Source organism: Trichechus manatus, unplaced genomic scaffold (genome assembly GCF_000243295.1).
Source record: "Trichechus manatus latirostris isolate Lorelei unplaced genomic scaffold, TriManLat1.0 scaffold00078, whole genome shotgun sequence".
NCBI lineage: Eukaryota > Metazoa > Chordata > Mammalia > Sirenia > Trichechidae > Trichechus > Trichechus manatus.
Window position 1 is genome coordinate 1,871,872 of NW_004444014.1, and position 19,182 is coordinate 1,891,053.

Genomic DNA, 19,182 nt, shown 5'->3' on the forward strand with positions numbered 1-19,182 from the left:
GCCAGGAAAGCTGGGTGTTACCTGCCAAGATGATGGAAGGATATCTGGAAGCCTCTTTCAGACCTAAACTGTACTCCAACAAATTTCTCTTGACTGTTTTGTATGGATCAGGCAGTTTACTGGGTATAGGCTATGTAAAATTGAGAAAGAACCCTTCTCTATAGCCTGGGTATCTCCCCCATCTTGCTTTGCTTCCCTGCTCCCTACTCTTTCCATGGTAGTCCAGTCTACCCCCAATTCCTGAGCTACCCATAACTAGGACAAGAACTCTTTCGAGAGCCTCACCTTCACCTCCATCAGAACTGGAATTAATATTGTTGCTGGATGAAACTCCAGGGATAATTCATGGGCACTGAAATGTGCTCCAGGCTCTCGCCTCGGTTTCCCCGCCCAGCCTTCTCCTTCCCTTCCGGGCTTGGTGCAGTGTTCCAGACCTTAGTCTGCTTGGCTAGGCTTTTGCTATGCTCCTTTCCAAAGAGCTGAGAGCCAATTTTTTCTACGTCCCTCTTCCTGTGAGGGTCCTGCTATGACTGATGACTCAGAATCTTGATGCCACAGTCTACCTGTCTCCAAATATGGCTCGTTCTCTAAGCATTTTCCTGCAGTGGTGGTTTGCCTACCAAAGTGAATGCTTAACATATAGATGGAGGCCTGAATCCTGTGTGATATCACCATGCCCTTTGGGGTCTACATTGTCCTTCCAAGGGCACTGCTTTGTAGAAGAGATATCTCTCTGGGGGTACTGCTTGCCACAAAAGGGAGAATTATCACTGGTAGAATTTGAGCAACTTGGATCAGTCTCCCCTTCCTTTCCCACCTACCTTCAACTTCCTTCTCCCTCAGACCCATGTACCTGAGGTCCCAGCTTGTCCTGCAATCTCTTCTCAGTTATGGCACTTATGAGCATGGTGCTCCCCTTCTAGATAGACACTTAACACAGATATGAACCACTGTAACACAGCAATACTAAAGGTATATTAAAAGTGTTATGGGAGTGAGCACAGGGGAGGGGGCTACTAATTCTACTTGGAGTAGGGTTGGGTGCAGGGATCTCATAAAGAAAACATTTAAAATAGACCTTAAAAGAAGGTGATTTGGTGGACAAGGAACAGATGATCCTAAAAGGCTTCACTGCTATTAATGATAGGAGAGAAGCTGAAAAGAATTTTTTAAAGTATTATATACATTCTAGGAGCCTTGGTTGCTCAATGGTTAAGCACGCAGCTACTAACCAAAAGGTCAGCAGTTTGAACTCACCAGCTGCTCCACAGGAGACAGATCTGGAAATCTCCTCCCGTAAAGATGACAGCTTAGGAAACTCTACGGGGCAGTTTTACTCCGTCATATAGGGTTGTTATGAGTTAGAATCGACTTGGCAGCACACAACAATAATATACATCCTACATCCTTAGCTATTGCAAGTGGTTTGTGCTTGACTACTAACTCAAAGGTTGGTCGTTCAATCCACCCAGAGGCACCATGGAAGAAAGGCCTGGTGGTCTGCTTCCATAAAGATTACAGCCGAGAAAACACTATGGAATGCAGTTCTACTCAGTAACACATGGAGTTGCCGTGAGTCGGAATCGACTCCACGGCAGTGGGTTTGGTTTGGTTTCGTTTGATATATACATTCCAGAATTTCAGAGATCCACCGCCCTAAAATACAGTGCCTGCCTTGAAGGAGCTATAATTTAGTTAGGGAGATAAGTTGCTCACAGAGTAAACAGTTAAATAATAATTCAAGACTGTTCATACTAACATGTTACTTTAGATATAAACAAGGGCCAAGGATATGACAAGTGCCAAAATGTCTGCCCCAGGTAATGCCTCCTGCAGAAGGCAGGAAGAAGAGAACAGCTGTTGGCTTGGAGTGATTCGGTGAACAACTAAAGGGGAGTAAATCCATGAGCTAGGACTAGGAACCTCTCAGATGTTCGTAAAATCATATGGTTTGGGTGGTTGCCTTCTTGGCCTCGGCTCTGCAAGGACACTATTGGATTTCTAAGAGGGGAGGGAAAAAACAGTTTTTTAAGACTAACAGGACTTGGGGCGCATGTGCGAGTGAGTGTATCCGAAGAAAGGTCTAGCAGTGCAGCTAGCTCAGGGCACTGCTGGTGGAGAAGTGCCCTGAATCTAAGGAGTTGGAATGGCTTTTGCAAATTCCAGTGGGAAATGCTGCTGTGAGGTGCAGGTGGGGGTGGGGTGGAGAAGGACAAGCTAACGAGCTGTCACCTCTCCAAAGGTGTGTCTTCTCTGACTTTGGGGGATCGCCTGCCTGTTCCAAGAGGGCTTTGGACCTCTCACCTTCTCTGTCTTGGTGGGGCAGACACCTGAGTGCAGGCCCGTGGACGGATGCCTCTTCATCTTCAGCTGGTTGGAACTCTGGCCCAGGTCACTGTCTAGAGGCAGGACCCTGACTGGTAAGCAGAGGGGAATGAGACACCCCATGGAAGAGTGGGCCAGGCTGCCCTCCTGTGGGCATGGCTTCTGCACTACATCGGTGTGGGTGGGGCACCTCCCTGCCTCCACTGGCAAGGGCAGCACGCAGGGCCTGGGAGGTGGGAGAGTTTGGTCCCCAGTTCCTTATTCCTCCTCATTGTCCTCCAGGCCTATGCTGAGCACAGCAGTTTGGGAAGGCGGGGGGACACTAAATAAACCATTGAGATCAGGGTTCAAATTCCAACTCTACTAGCTGCATGATCTTAAGGAATAATCTCTGAGAGACTCAATTTTCCTCCCTGTAACATGGGAGTTTTAATGACTCCTGTACAACACAGAGGAGCCCTGGTGGTGCAGTAGTTAGGAGCTCAGCTGCTAACCAAAAGGTCACCAATTCAAATCCACCAGCTGCTCCTTGGAAGTCCTATGGGGTAGTTCTACTCTATCCTACAGGGTTGCTGTGGTCGGAATCGACTCGATGGTTGTGCATTTGGTTTTTGGTTTGGAAGAACCTAGAGTAGTTCCTGGGTGGTGCAAATGGTTTGCACTTGACTATTAATCTAAAGGTTGGCGGATGGAACCCACCCAGCGGCACCACAGAAGAAAGGCTTGGCGATCTGCTTTCATAAAGATTATGGCCAAGAAAACACCATGGAGTGCAGTTCTACTTTGTAACACATGGAGTTGCCATGAGTTGAAATCAGCTGATGGTCACTGGCTTGGTTTTGGTTGGCACAACATAGAACTGGTCAGGTTAACATAAAAAATACTTGTTATAAAAAGACTAGTTATAAAAAATACTTGATACTCTTTAAGAAGCCTTCAAAAAATGCTTCTTACTACACCTCCTACTTTTATCGATAAGAGCTCTGAAGCTCAGAGGGGTTAAGTATGTGACCCAAAGTCTCCCATCAAAGACGGGAGCAGAGACTGGAGCCTGGGAAGTACGGTGTGAAGAGGAGATGCTTCTGGACTCGGCTCTGCCACTAACTAGCTGTGGGACTGTGGACAGCCCTCCTCTCAGGCTTTAGTTTTCCCCATCTGTTAAGCAGGAGGACGGACAAGATCTTTTCTAAGACCCTTGTTATGGACTGAATTGTGTTATCCAAACACTTATGTGGAAGTCCTAACCCCTATACCTTAAATATGACCCTGTTTGGAAATAGGGCTTTTCTTTTGTTATGTTAGTGAGGTCATACCGGAGTAGGGTAGGCCCTAAACCTTAATTCCTCTGAGTGGTGTCTTACAAAAAGAGCAGAATTGACACAGATACACACATAGATGCTTCTACAAGTCCAGGAAGGCCAAGGATTGCCGGCAGCTACTAGAAGCTGAAAGAGACAAACAAGGACCTTCCCCCAGAGCCGACACCCTGAATTCAGACTTCTAGCCTCCGAATCTGTGAGAAAATAAACTTCAGTTCTTTAAATGCACTCACTTGTGGAATTTTGTTGTGGAGGCTCTGGGAAAGAAACTAAGCAGTCTCGTAACATTCAAGGAGCATGACTTCTTCCTCTCTGCAGCAGAGGCCCAGCCCATGGCCCATAATGCTCTGGGTTCCACAGAGAAGCAACTCTGTGGGCTCCCAGTCAGATGCCTCTAAAACGAATTCGTCACAACGGAGCTCCTCACAGCCTCCCCCTGCCCCACCTCCGCAACTCCTAGGAGAATAATCCAAGGCAGGAGGGGCGGGCGAGGGTTCACAGGGCACAGAGCGGCAGCCATTAGGGTGGCGGATTGCTGACACCATGGCGTAGGCTGGCCTTCCTGTTTTTAACTTTTCCATTATGTCTAATTTATTTTTCCTTGCCTGTCCCCTCAGTGACCTGAAGTGCAGTCACAACCTTATCTTGGCTTTCCTGTAAATGTCTTTTTCTCTGCTTTTAAACCTTGATCTCTTCCATGCTAATAAGCTAGAGCTGAGGCTTACTGTGACAGGATAGTGGGTTTCCCCAGAAAAATATAGTCGTGTGCAGGTAACATAAAGAGATAGAGACTGAGATAGTGAGAGGGAAAAACAGAGAGAGAGGAACAGGAAGGAAGCTTGTGGAGAATTTGAGAGACAGTGAGAAAGAGAGACAGACAGACAGACAGGTACTGAAAGCCAGAAAGACTGAGAGGGAGATAGGGAAGAGATGATACAGAAGTTTACGCAGAGACAGGCAGGTTGGTCAATCTCCACTCTGTGTCCCTGACCACAAAGAGGGAAGTGATGGAAACTGCCATGTTTACAGATGAGTTGGCTAAGACTGGAAGTGTGGAGTCTTTGTTTTTCTTATACTTGTTGGACTTTTCAAGGAGATTGTAAGGCCATTGGCTATACCAGAGGCTCCAGGCTAGAGTCAGGGTCATCCACATTCATGAGTCAGGGCCACGGTCCTCCATGCCAGCATTTTGTCTTGGATTGACCTGAAGGCATTGGTCTCGGGGGATGGCATTGTCACCAAGAAATCAACTCAAAGCTCATTCATAACCCCCATGTACATTTCTTTTTTGTGATTCTGTTTATGTTTTTATATGTTTATTTCTTATATCCTCCATCAGATTGTAAACTTGAGGACAGAAGTTTTTGCGTGAGCATGATGCCTTGAACTTAATAGGCTCTTAATAAAGTTTTGTTGAATTTCCAGGCCTCTATCTTCATATAACTTTCAATGGTCCATGTGAATGGAGGGATGCCAAATAAACACTATTTCTAGAGGAAAACTTTGTAGATGGATGGTTATATGTTCATGAGTGTCCTGGCAAGCAAAGAAAAGATGAAAGCCTTTCCTTTGAGGAACTTAATACCCGCTTCGAAAGTCTAAGAGGGAGACAGAAGAGTCACGCAAAGAACATAAATGAAGACTAGCCAGTAAATAAGTCAACATAGGCAGACTCAGGAGGTCCGCCCCAGCTTGGAACAAACATATCTACCCAAATCAGTTTTCTAGAGAGCTAATACTCCACTAACTGTGTCAAATGATGATATTCCTGAAAAGTGTTCCAGTCTTTCTTACCTTTGAGAAAAGCAGAGCATGCTAAATTTATTTTAAGCTTATATTACAGGTTAGAAATGGTACCTGGAAGGCTTTTGGTCTATGTGCTGATATCTGCCCCTGTGCCGAATGGCCCCAGATTGCCATATTTTTCTAGTTGATTATTCTTCGTACTTTTTCACACTGTTCTGACTCCTGTCATATGTTTCTGCTTAAGTATGTTTACACATACTTAAATGAGGGAGACCTAACTGGAAGCTCTCACCATTTCTGTCAAATCAACTTTTATTCATTTCTCAGGTAGCTTGAAAGTCACTTCTTTCAGGAAGAATTTCCCGGCCCCCCAAACTGAGGTTGGAACCCCTGTGAGTTTTCTCTTAGTACCCTGTACTTTCTTGACTAAAAGGTTCGTAGGTCTGCCTCTGCCATCAGACCACACGCTCACGGAGGGCAGAAACTGCGCTCACCTCTGACACTCGGTGCCTGGTACACTGCTGGGTGTACAGTGAGGGTTCAACAAGGGCTTGTCTCATGCAGGGGTAGGTGTGAGCTGAGGGGCAGCCTGATCTCTCCCGTGGAGCAAAGCACTTCCCTTGATGCTGAGACTCTGGCTGTAGGTTGCAGGGCAGAGGCTCCTCAAGCCCAGCTTTCCAGTGAGTGGGGGTGTGGTCCTCCGTGTGTTCCTCTCTGCTCCAGCCCAGCCCGTTTCCTCTCTGTCACCCACTCATCCAACTCTGTGTATTTGCTCCTTCCTGCCTTGATCCCCAGACAGTCTCCTCTAGGGGGCCTCTCCTGACCCGGCTTTGCAAGGACCTTCCCCTCTTCTGGCCTGTGATGGCCATTAGAATCTGCATCCCACAGTCTGGGGCTCAGGACTACTCTGCCATTGTCCTTTGTGGCTATCACCTCCCTTTCTTACAAAAAACATATAATACTCAAGCTGCATGGTACCACTGACACTGTCTTATCCACCTCCTCCAATGTATAGGCTAGTGAGGCCCAGGGGGCTTGAGTGACCTCCCAAGAGGACATAGCTATTGAGTGGCAGATCTTGGAGAAAAGTCAGGTCCCCTAGCTTCAAAACCAGGGCTCATTCCAATCCCTCTTGATTCTTAGAATCATGTACACCATGTCACCCTAGCCCAGGGCTGGGAGTCCAACACAAACACAACATATGAATGGGCTTATTGACTGACAGCAGTACTGCTGGACATGTAATCTGGCTGTCTAGCCAACTCTAGCAGGCCCTGTGCAGGCGATTGGGGTTGAGGGTTGATGCAGAGAAAAATGGTGGGTCTTCTAAGTGAAGGGATAGGGTCTCAGAGGCTGGTGGGAGCAGGCTTGTGGGAGACTTGAGGATGGTGGCCTCCGCTAGTGAGTGAGTCAGAGCTGGGAGGGATGCTGGGCCTGGTGCCATGAGAGGTCCCACTACAGCCCGGCCTCCTGCTGTGAGGCTGACGGAAACTTCCTTTGCAGTGAGTGCGATAAGGTAGCCTTCTCTCCCCGAAATATGTGTTTTCCCAGGAAGGTGATTTTCTGTTCTCAGCTTGGCCCTCTCCACCTCCAATTCTGCTGAAAGAAATCCACATCCCAACAGACTAAGGGTGAAGGCAAGTTGGCCCTGTCTCGTGTCCTAGTCACTGCTTGAGAAGAGAATGAGAGAGGAGGCAATGCTAGGCTGAGCGTCCCGCCTCCTGTGAAACACGTAGGCAGGTCTGTACACAAACATGGGCTCTTACAAATAAACCAAACCTGGCCAAAAATAACAGAAAAGGCAACAGATGCTTCCAATTAAAATGTCAGCGTCTGCCGAGAAGCCGTGTTCTCACGTGGTGTGGGTGCTTGGGGCCGAGGACTACTGGAAGGGACCACATATGGAAATCTGTTTGCATTATTCCACGTCCCAGATGCCACGTAAGACACTGGTCTGACCTTGCAATTAACACGTCGGCTGTTTCTGGGGTGCAGGATGCGGATGCAGAGAAAATTAGAAAGTTGTGAAACAGAAAGCAATTGTTCCCACTGAGTCCCAGAGGAAGTGAGGGACCCAGGAGCATTCTCCAGAATACGACTCTGTGGGCTTCATCACCATCTTCTCTCCTCTCCCTCCTGCCTCGGTTCCCCCTGATTCCTCAACAAGGCTATAAAAGGAAAATCAGTTTGCATGAATAACAGGAAGCCTTAATGGCTGTCAGAAGGTTGTGTTTGTGGGGGAGAGGGATAAAGGAGCAACCCCCATCCTTACCCCCTGAGCCATCATAGTGGTGGTGGTGGTGAGGGTGGATGAAGACTAGTCATACGTACACTGGACTATGTTAACAGTAGCAGGCAAAGTCACGTCTTCCACCTACCTCACCACTGTCCTAAATCCTTAATAAAATTGTTCCTTTCCAATTAGCTTTGCTATTTACTGGTTAAAACAAAACAAAACAAAAAACAGTTGCTGTGAGTTGACTCCAACTCATGGTGGCCGCCCATGTGTTAGAGTATAACTGTGCTCCGTAGGGTTTTCAATGGCTGATTTTTTGGAAGTAGATGGCCAGGCTTTTCTTTCGAGGTGTCTCTGGCTGGACTCAAACATGTTAACTGTACCTCCCAGGGACTCTGTTTACAGGTAGTAGGTCCTCATTCCCTTTTCCTTCCAGAGGGGCATTTTGTTTTCTTCTCTTTTTTCAAACTTGCTTTCTTTCCATCCCCAGTTAGGTAATGACTAAGGAAACCAGTGAAGGAGACATGGAAATGGCAGAGGAGCAGAGAAAACCAATACGATTCTTTGCAAAATTTCATTGTCTCATCAAACCAACAGGCAGTGAGTGCTTTAAAGAGTGCCTTATTCTGATAAATGAATCTCCTCCTAATTATTTTTATTATCTTCACTATTATAATAAAACCCACATTTTATAGCTAAAGACCCAACCAGAGTAATGCCCACAGAAAGGAAGAACAATGGGGAAATGAATGAATTGAACCCTCATTTTCGTTTCGGTAGGGAAAGATGATAATTCGTTGGTTTTAATAAGCTCATGGATTGAGTCACTACTATAGGTCAGTGCTACGAGGGCTGGATACCACTGGGTAGTAATGTAAGACATGAAACTCAAATATTTTTATGTGAGCTCAAACACATTTTCATTTCTTAATGGTCACTCTTACTAACCAGAGAAGAGGAAGACCTATCCACATAAAACAAACACAGGATTAGTTTTGACAACAGAAGCTTAAACAGGATGTTAATTAGCAGCCATAGAGATGGGAAGGTCCTGGATGGGAATAATTACACAGATAAACCCAGAGTATGGCTACAACGTGCCAGGGTCCCATCCCTCACCATATGGCTGCAGTCTGGCGAATGGCTCGTTGGCAATTCATTACCATATCACTTGGAACTCAGGAGCAGATCGTTTATGATTAGCCAATTCATTATGCTATCCTTGGTATCACAAGGGGACCCTGAGGGCTTGCCTCCCCCATTGTATTATTTTAAGGACATATGACAGGGAAGACACAGCCCTCCTTTCCCCAGCTCCCTTAAATTACTGTTTGCTGGAAAGTTTGCTGGAATCTAGATAGAATCTTTCAAAAGAAAATAAACAAGCAAAAAAAAAAAATCCCTGCAGTCTGAGCTGTAGCCACAGCTGGATCCACTGGAACATTCCAGGAGATGAAAAAGATTTCCTCCTCTTTCCCTTCCACCCTACTGAGGACACATCGGTCAACCTTATGAGTAGACTTTAGTTACAGCAAGAATGTAATCAGAGACCTATAAGGACTAAAGACCATTAGGCCAGGATGCAGGAAGCCGTGGTTCTGGAAAGGGCTCTATTACCAACTAACTTTGGCTTCATCAGTTTGATCCTTGGTCCTTAGCTCCAGAACCTGCAAAATGGATACAATCTTCCCTGACTTACCTATTTTCAGAGGTGTGGGGAGTATCATGGGAGAAGGGTCTTTGATGGAGAAAGTTACTCTGAATCCATGAAGCTGATTAAACCCAGCAAATCAGCATGTGAGCTATTAGAAGGATTTATTTTCACATCATTAGCACAGGTGGGCAAGGAAGAAAGGGGTACAACCTCTCTCATTGGGATTCACTGCCGATGTGGTCTGCCCACACCCAGGGGCCTGTCCACAGAAAACAGCACCTATGGCAGTGAGTTTTAAATTGCTGAATGTTCTCTTACAGCTGATGATGGACACTGCGATGGCCAATAGAAATTGCTCATTAGCGCCCCTCCTTAAGCGGCGCCCAGGGCATGTGCCACCTGCCATACCTTAGTTGGCCTCTGCCCACACCTCTGTAACAGCGTTCTAACTAGAGTTTGTTGCCAAGAGAAGGTGGATGGGGCTTTGCATAAGGGGAAAAGGTGGAAGTGAGGCCTGAGAACTGACTAACAGGAATGTGTTTCACAGAGACTGAAGCCTGCCAGAGTAGCAGAAATGCTTGAGGAAGGTGACAGTGAAGAACTACCCGAAATAGAATGAACAGAAAAGCGAAGGAGGACCAGAACCAAGCACTGATTTGGTTAAGTGAGCATAATTCGCTGAGCATTTGGCCGGGAAGGGATGGGGCATTGCAGAAGCGAAGCCCATTCTGTGAGTGTATGACTACATTTTGGTTAATGTGCACAGCATGGAAAGCCCCTTTGTGGAGCTTTTTCCATGAAATCGATGTAGCCCGGCTGGCCCCCAATCCTATAAAACTTGCCTCTGTTAATAATCCCAGGTTTGAGACAAGGGTCCCAATAGCCTACAAATGTACAAGACAGTCACAAACACTGTCACTCCCCGCATCATAAATCTGGCCTAAAAGAAGCAGGCTTGCCACAATCAGCAGTAATTACACATTTAATTAACTCCTTTTTTTTTTTTTTCCTTCTTAGAATTCCAAGGGGCTTTGGGGAAGGGTTTCCATGGCCCAGGTCTCTGGAAAGAGCTATCCAGGGAACAATAAAATGATGCTTTCTTCTTGTGATAAATTTCCCTGTAGCACTAGAGACATTAAAAAAGATTTTATTGATCATTCTTAAGAAAAACAAAACAATACAAAACAAAACAAAAACCATGTCCTGAATCTTGTAGTTTGGAAGAAGCACTGCCTAGAAAATCCAGAGAGCTGAGTCTGAGTCCTGGTCTGGCCCTGAGTAATGGCGTGACCTTAAGCATACCAGTTGACTTCTTTAGGCCTCAGCCCTCTCCTCTACAATACGACTGTGAGGTGAACTTCATTACATTGATTAGGCGATCTCTAACGTTTCTCAGAGTATCGTCTTACAAATCCAAATGACTGCAGAGATCCAGAATTGAGCCTTTGCTTTCATGAATATTAAAGAATTATTAAAGAAGCTGGGTACTTTTCAGCTCTATCATTCCAGCATTCCATGATTCAATGTTGTTACTCATATTTATGATATGGTGACCCTTGTCAACAACACAAACCCTAGATAGGAAATTGTTATTTTGGAATGAGATATGTTTTGCAGTCAGCCTCCAGGCCAGGTGATCCTAACGAAGCATCTAGATGTGCTAGGTGCTCTGCTAAGCAAGGATGGATCCACATTAATTTTGCTAGTTTGTCTGCATCTGTCCCTGACCCTCAGCACTCAGAAGCTTCACTGCACCCAGCGGAACACAGAAGAAGGGGCTGAGAATAAGGAAGACACAGTGGTTCTAGCTGGCATGCTCTTTCTTGAGGAGCTGGAAACCTGGGCACACCTACTAGAGGCTATGAACACTCATGCATTAGGGAAAAGGCTGGATTTCAAGTCAAGTATTTTCTAGCAACTCAGCTTACCAGAGAGACACCAGCACTCCTTGGGGTGGATTCTCTGCTTTGAATATAAGCCAAATGGCCAGAAGCAGTGATGATTTCTACTAAGAGTCATCTTTCTCACACACTATATTCTTTCTCTCCATGTCCCCTTTTTAAAAACAATAAGTAGCCAATTATTATCAATTTATTTGCTGCTTCTTATAATTACATTATCCATGATTAACTCACTGGAGTCTAATTTGGCTCTAAAGCTATTTTATAGGGACACACCATCATTGGGCATGGTGGAGCTCTTGCAGAGCGCAGCCTTACTCTGTTGGGCTCGTGGAGCTCATTAATGCATATGGAGAAGAACAAAGAAGAGGATGAAAAATGGCAGCTGTCTCAGTCTTGCTGTGCTGAAAAGTCCTCCACATTCATTATTTCATTTGATCCTCACTCTAGCTCTTTGAGGTAGCTAGAATAGCTATTATTATCCCCAGTTTACAAACTGGGAAACAAAGCCAGGTCAAATCATAACATGGTACCCAACATAGGTTCAAAACCCATGTTGACATCCTGCTTGTCCCTCTCCCACAACACACTGAATCTCTGAAGACATTAATCCATGACTGTAATGGTAATCACCGTTTCTGTAGTGCTCTGCAGTTTGCAAAATGTTTTCAAATTCCTAATCTCATTTGATCTTTACTACAGTATTGGGAGGCACAGAAGATATTACAGTATCAGTTTTTACAGAGGAGGCAATTTTGGTTTAGAGAGGTGACTTGCCCAAAATCACACAGCCTTAAAGTGTGGAAACTGGGATAAGAACCCCCGGATCCTGACTGCCAAATTCTTTATTCTATTGTAGTGCTCCCTGGAGACCAAGGATTTACTGCAAACATGTGGTTTAAAAGCAACACAGAACAGCCACCTGACATCATAATCACATCTTTTACAAAGGATTATTCTCTGGGACAGAGGATTTTAACTTAGGGACTTCACGAACCTCACCTGAGATAATGTTTACATACGTATTTGTATACGTACACGCTGCATATATATGTATGTGTGTATGTGTGTGTGTGTGTGTGTGTGTGTGTTGTTGTTAGGTGCTGTGGAGTTGGTTTCGACTCATAGTGACCCTATGTGACAGCAAAGAACTGTTCCATAGGGTTTTCTAGGCTGTACTCTTTATGGAAGCAGACGCCTGAAGAGCTGCAGGGTGGGTTTGAAATGCCAACCTTTCAGTTAGCAGCTGAGCACTTAATCATTGTGCCACCAGGGCTCCTTATGTGTGTGTGCGTGTATATACATACATATATATATATATATATATATGGAGATACTATGAAACTTACCTCAGATTCTTAAAGGGATCTGTGACCCCAAAACAACCAGTAAGTAATCTCAATGATTCTAGTCTATTCTCCGCCAGTGGAGGACTAAGGTGGTGGTGGATAGCAACGAGGGGTGGTGGTTAAGATTAGGAAAATGATCAGGCATCAGTGGAGACCGGGGGGTGAGAGCCATGAAGGCCAGATGAAGTGAACACGTTGGGCCCAGGCAATGGCTAAACAGTAACAAATAGTGCTGAGGCCAAGGGCTGGGAAAAATGGGGTATCTGACAATTAGAAGTTTCTGTGGAGTGGTGAGTACAGAAAGAAAATTATGGGAGCAAAGGAAGGTGGAGCTAAGGAAGACAGTTGAGTGGGGAAATACTTCTTTAAAAGTCTGGCAATTAAGGAAAGTGGAGAGATGGAGTGCTAGCTTGGAGGAGGGAAGCAGTACCAAGGAAAGTTCTCCCCCCCACCCCTTGAAAATGGGAGATGATGTGTTTGTCAAGGAGGAAGCTGATTGAAAGGGAGAGACCAGGTGAGAGAGAAGGCACCTAATTAGGAGACTGGAGGGGATGAATCCTGAGCTGAGATGGAGCGTTAACTTGGGAATAGATTTGGGACTCTCCAGAAGCAGTAGTCTTGGTGGGAAGGAGAGGTGAAGATACGGAAAAAGTGTGAGTTTCTCTCGTGTTCACTACCAATTTCAACTACGGCACTACTTCTGGCACTTACAGTAAGCTACGCGACCCAGTTGGGCTGCTTCCTGCCACCCCCGAGCATAAGCACCTTGGGTCTGGGCGTCTGGTACCTTCCTGCTGACCTTCCCAGTCTCTTCTGAGTCTCCCCAATTCCCAGCTTCAGGCACTGAGCCTGTCCAGGGGGATCTCCAGCTGTTCTCTGTGCCCTCTCCCCCAGCTCCCAGCTTCACAGAATTTTCTTGGGGCTCATTTCAGTAGCAAAATACAGAAATGCATTTGGGCAATTGTTTTCTTTGTTGCTGATTTGATTGCTAAACCTTTTAGAAAACTTGCACTACACAATATATAGACATATCACTTATAGTTATAAAATAGATTATATTTGGAAATTTCCATAGAAAGCTTTTCTTCCTGGGCCTTGGTCAAGATTGGACTTCCATACTGTTTTGAAGGTGCAATCAGAGCCTTCTTACTATTTCACTTGTAGAGTCTTTCTCAGAGACATGGCCCCCTAAGTCTATGACAGAAACATAGACTTTTTAGTTGTGTACATTGTTGCCTGGAATAAACAGAAGCATTTCCTAGCCTGCCTTGGGCTAGCGATGGCCAATGAAATGTCCACTGCAGTTGAGGACCTCAGGAAAGATTTTTCATAGGGGTACAGACATCCAACAGGAGTCATTTTGCCTTCCCCAACCCTACTATCTGGATGGCTTAGATCATGAAGTGACCCTGGAGATGGAAACCATGTGATGAGGGATGACAGAGCAGAAAGACAGAAAGAGCCTGAGTACAGGGGACATCATTCGGCCACCATATTGGCCTCAGACTGCCTACCTCTGTGCTCCCTTTAAGTTGGGAGAAATCCATTCCTATTGTTTTTAAGCCATTGTTATTTCCGGGAGCTATTCGGAGCCCTGGTGTCATGGTGGTTAAGAGCTCAGCTACTAACCAAAAGATCGGCAGTTCAAATCCACCGGCTGCTCCTTGGAAACCCTATGGGGCAGTTCTACTTTGCCCTATAGGGTTGCTATGAGTTTTTTTTTTTTTTTTTACCACATGTTTTGATATCTGTGGTGTAGTAAGTTCCCTTCTTTTTATTCTTTCTCAAAATTATTTCAGCTATTCTTTGCCCTTTTTAATTTTCACATGAATTTTAATTAATCTTTTAATGAAATGTTTCCTTCCTACCTCTTTAAGCAGATACTTCTCCCCAGTCCCCATCCTGATCCCAAAGGCTGTTTATTTTCTACCTCTTCAAGCAGATACTTCTTCCTAGTCCCCATCCAGATTCCAAACGCTGCTTCCCTCAAAGACCCAGCTTCCAGCCCCGGCTCTGACACTGAATGGCCATCTACTCTTGGGCGGGTCACCTAACTTTTCTGGATTTCAGTTTCCTCTGCTCTACCTACTTCACAGGGTTGCTGAGCTGATCAAATGAAAGAAGAATGTGAGGATGCTGTGAAGAGTTAAAAACACTGTCCAAATGCAAGTTAAAGTCTCAGGGTAGGCCTGAGACAAAACGCAAAATTGGGAATATTTTTTTCCTCAGCTTTCTGCTTTCTCTACCCTTTCTGATTCTCCTTTCTCCCAAACTTCCAGTGTTCTGAGATGCCGAGGTCTTCTGTCAGGGGTAAACTTATGAGAACGTGTTAGAGGCAGCTTGGATTCATAAAGGTCTGGGTCCAATTTTAGGCTCTAGATGTGGGACTTAAGGTAATTCACTCAAACTCTCCAAATCCAAATTTCTTCAGTTTTACAAGGGGCATAATAATTCTCTCTCCCAAGCAGTACGGTGAAATGCAGAAGAAATAATGTAGGTGAAAGTACTTGATAAAATGTGAAGCCCTATGAGGATCATAAGGCATTATTATTATAGTTCTTGCTGACATTTACATGTGGAAAATGACTTATAAGAAGGCAATCATGGTTAACTGTGTTGAAGTGCTTTATACTCATCACTTGAATCAAGACATGTAGGAGGATCAAACTCATTTTGTCTACAAGTATGGTCGACCCAGTGCAATGTCTACCTACACATTATTCTAGAAGACATGGGAAATCCCATTCTTAAATACCTTTCCCTTTAGACTTTTTGGAGTTCTTGGGTGGTGCAAATAGTTAATGTACTCAGTTGCTAACCATAAGTTTGAAGGTTCAAGGCCTCCCAGAGGCACCTGAGAAGAAAGCCCTGGTAATCTACTTCTGAAAAACCAGCTATTGAAAACTTTATGGAGCATAGTTCTACTCTGACACACTTGGAGTTGCCATTAGTCAAAATTGATTTGATGGCAGCTGGTGCTGGTTTTAGAATTTGCAGCCTGGACGTGTGGAGAAGTGGAGGTGGGAGGGGTGTGGAGGCGGGAGGTCCATGCTCTCTGTCTGTACAAACAGGCAGAGCTATCCTTAGGCAGGTGCTGGGCTCTGCACTAACGTAGGGAAGAGAGAGCCTCCGGGGCTCAGAATGTGGGAACAAATCAGCCTTTGACCCTACTCGCTAAGTGCACGTACCATTCAATTAAAATGAACATTGAGGTCCGTCCTGATGTTATGTGAAAGGACCTCCCCTGGAGTCAGCATATGGCAGTGGCCTGACACCTCTCTAACTCTTGCTAACTCTTGCTACTCTGCCGACCACAGCAGCTTGCTTCTGTGCCAGCATCGGTCTTGGGCTTGAGCCAAATGACATGCCTGGGCCAGATGACATGAGGCTGTAGCCCACCGCTTAGTCTAATACAGAATGCCCTTTTCACTGGTAATTAGGTTCTTGCCCTTTTACCAGTTCTACTGAAACAGAGTTTTTTTTTTACCTTAGCTCCACAGTCACCTCCATGGCTGACCCTTGACTCTATTCTTCTGACCATCAGACCCTGCTGGAAGTTGCTGGAATTCTTTGGAGCCAACATCAGCCACCACTACACCTGCCTTCAGCCTCTGCCAATGGCCACTTCCCTGTTGTGGTTTGGGTAAAGCCCTGGATTTCTGACTTGTGTTCAGATCTTAGTTCCTAGAACTCATGATCTGCCTGTCCTTTCCTCTTGGGTCCATCCCATTTCTGACCCATTCTTATTCTCCCAACCCCACATGATCCTTGCCTGCTCTTGCTCCCACGTTCATGCAACCTCAAGGGTTAGACTCCCCTTTCAGGACCTAACTTACCTAGTTCTATACTGTGGATGAGGCATATGACCCCTTTCCTTTCATTTCTAGGTTCTAAGTCTGAAACCAGTTTGTGAGATCTACCAGTCAGGTTTCATTCCAAATAGACTACAATTGACTTTTTTCTTGCACATAGACACAAAGCTTAGGAACAGGTGCTCTAGTAGGTGCTGTGATTATCTGCTCATATCCCTCTGCAGGAATGAAGGATGCATTCTTCTAGCCACTGAGAATAAGACTTGCAGAAGAAAGCTAACTTACTCAAGGATACACCCTTCCCTGGGGCAGCCCACATCCTGTGACTGCTTGGTGTGGTCCTAGGAATCAGAGGGAAGGAGTTTAATGGCCCAGCCCCTTACAAAATCTCTGAAGGATCATCCCACTCTAGGGCCTCTGATGGGGTCAGATGAGGCCTTGTGACTTCCTCAAAGGGGAGCTCCTCCCTCTGCCATCCTTGCCTCCTTCCTTTCCCTGCAGGGGTTGATCCTGAGAGCACTCTTATTTTAGACATGTAAGCCCATCTCAGAATCTGATTCCTGGGGAGTCCAACCTGCAACAGACGTCAACAGCTATTTTCTTGCTCAACCAGCCAACGAACCCTCTATGGACTCACCCACTTCTTTCTCTGTAAATACATCCTCCCTGTGGTAGGCAGAATAATGGCCCCTCCCAAAGATGTTCGTGCCCTCATCTCCAGAATTCGTGAATGGGTTACCTTACATGGCAAAAGGAAATTTGCAGAAGTGATTGAAGTCTCAGACCTTGAGATAAGGAGATTATCCTGGATTATCCAAGTGGACCCAGTCTAATCCTATTCGTCCTTAAAAGCAGGGATCTTTCCTGGCTGTGGTCAGAGAGATGTGATGACAAAGGAAGGGTCAGACAGGCATGGTATGCTGGCTCTGAAGACGGAGGAAGGGGCCACAATCCACGGAATCTAGGAAACCTCTAGAAGATGGATGGGGCAAGGAAATGGATTCTCCCCAGTGTCTTCTAGAAAGGAATGCATCCCAGTTGATACCTTGATTTTAGTTCAGTGTCCTACCTCTGACCTACAGAACTATAAGATAATGAATGTGTATTGTTTTAAGCCATACATTTGTGGTAATATGTTATAGCAGCAACAGGAAAATAATACGTTCCCCTTAGGAGCCATCTTAACACTTACTCTTTTGTACAACCTTGAGCATGGCACCTTACCTGTCTGGGCCTTAATTCTCTTATCTGTAAAAATGGCCATTTTGGGCGATATGCTTTCAAAGCCGCTTCTAACTTGACATGTTATGGTCTTACTATGCTGAAAGTGATTTGTTAAAAGTTGCAGGTATCAAGCTTAGAGGTGAGACCAAAGATGGACAGTATTCTGGCTGCTGGTGATGATAACTCAGCCTTCAGGGAAATCTACCATTTTTAGAATTTTTAAAATTGTTCTTAGCTTGAATTTTGTCAGGAGCATGTATAATAAAATGCCACAGTAATTATAATACATATAAGCCTACTAGACATAGCTATTGTGAAAGAAAAACTGGAAACTAAAATAGGATAAAAATAGAGCCTCATTTGGCTTCTTGACCCTCCTAGTACCCAACACAGTTGCCACTTCATTAATGATCTGTGTTAAGAAAAGCTGAGCTGACCACAAAATAATAACAGCCATAGCACAGTGGTAATGATTCATTGCCACATTTATCTAGCACATTATGCTTTTCAGGGCGCTTGCTGTCTCTTTGCTCATTTGAGCCCTAAGTTCTCAGAATTTTCATAAGAAAGTTGAGGAGGTAGAGAGGGTGGGCCTCATCCACCTGATCTGACAGAAGAGGACAGATGATGTAGCCCACAGAGTGTAAAGGACCCTCTGTCATCACACAGGAGGCAATAGCTGGTCTGGGGTGGGGTCTGGTCTCCACATCGAGGCCTATCTACTACACCTTATTACCTGTGGCAGGTGGAGTTACCCAGTGGAGGGTCAGACACTGTCTCCAGAGAGTCTATACTACTAACTGAGGGCTACAGAAAACAGTTTTCACTCTCAGTAGAAAGAATAAAGCCTCTAAAGAATTAGTCACTAAATTAGCTAGGAAAAGGCCTAAGAATTGAATGGAAGAGAAAGAAAGCCATAAGAAATCTAGAAGTGGATTCCAGCCTGTTGCCCACCTCAGATGAGATGATGGTCAGCGAGGTCTCCAAATAAGTAAGAATGGAGAATGCTACATTTTCCTCCCTCCTGGGACCCCACTTAGGCTCCTTGGGGGCAATTGCCGGAAGCCCTCTGCATTATAACTTCTGTGAAATGACATCACCAACCCCAATGTTACAGCCCTTCCGTCCTCTACCCAGGTGCAATTGCGATGACCAACCTTGAAGAAGATAAGATAAACCGAGGCCAGTTGTCTGTAAGGGCATGAAAAGGAACAATTCTCACAGACATCCTTAACTCATGTGAATAATGAGGGGGCGAGACTAGATCTCGTTAACTATCACATTTACTCTGACAAGATCCCATTTCACATTCGGTGTAATAGTATAGTTTAGACTTAAACCTAGGTTTTAGAGCCAGGTTATGACGCTGACTGGCTATAATGTGATCTTGGTTATTACCACTTAGCTTCCGTGAAGATCAGTTCTCTCATCTACAAAATGGGTATGATAATAGTGAGTCTCCTTTCCATATTGTAAGTTTTTCATGAGATTCAAATACTTAAATGTTGAAACACTATAGACAGGAGATATTATTATTATTGACAATATTGCTAATCATCATAATAGTAGCCTGATAGTAACAATGATATTAGAAGAATCAACAATTGTGGTAGCGC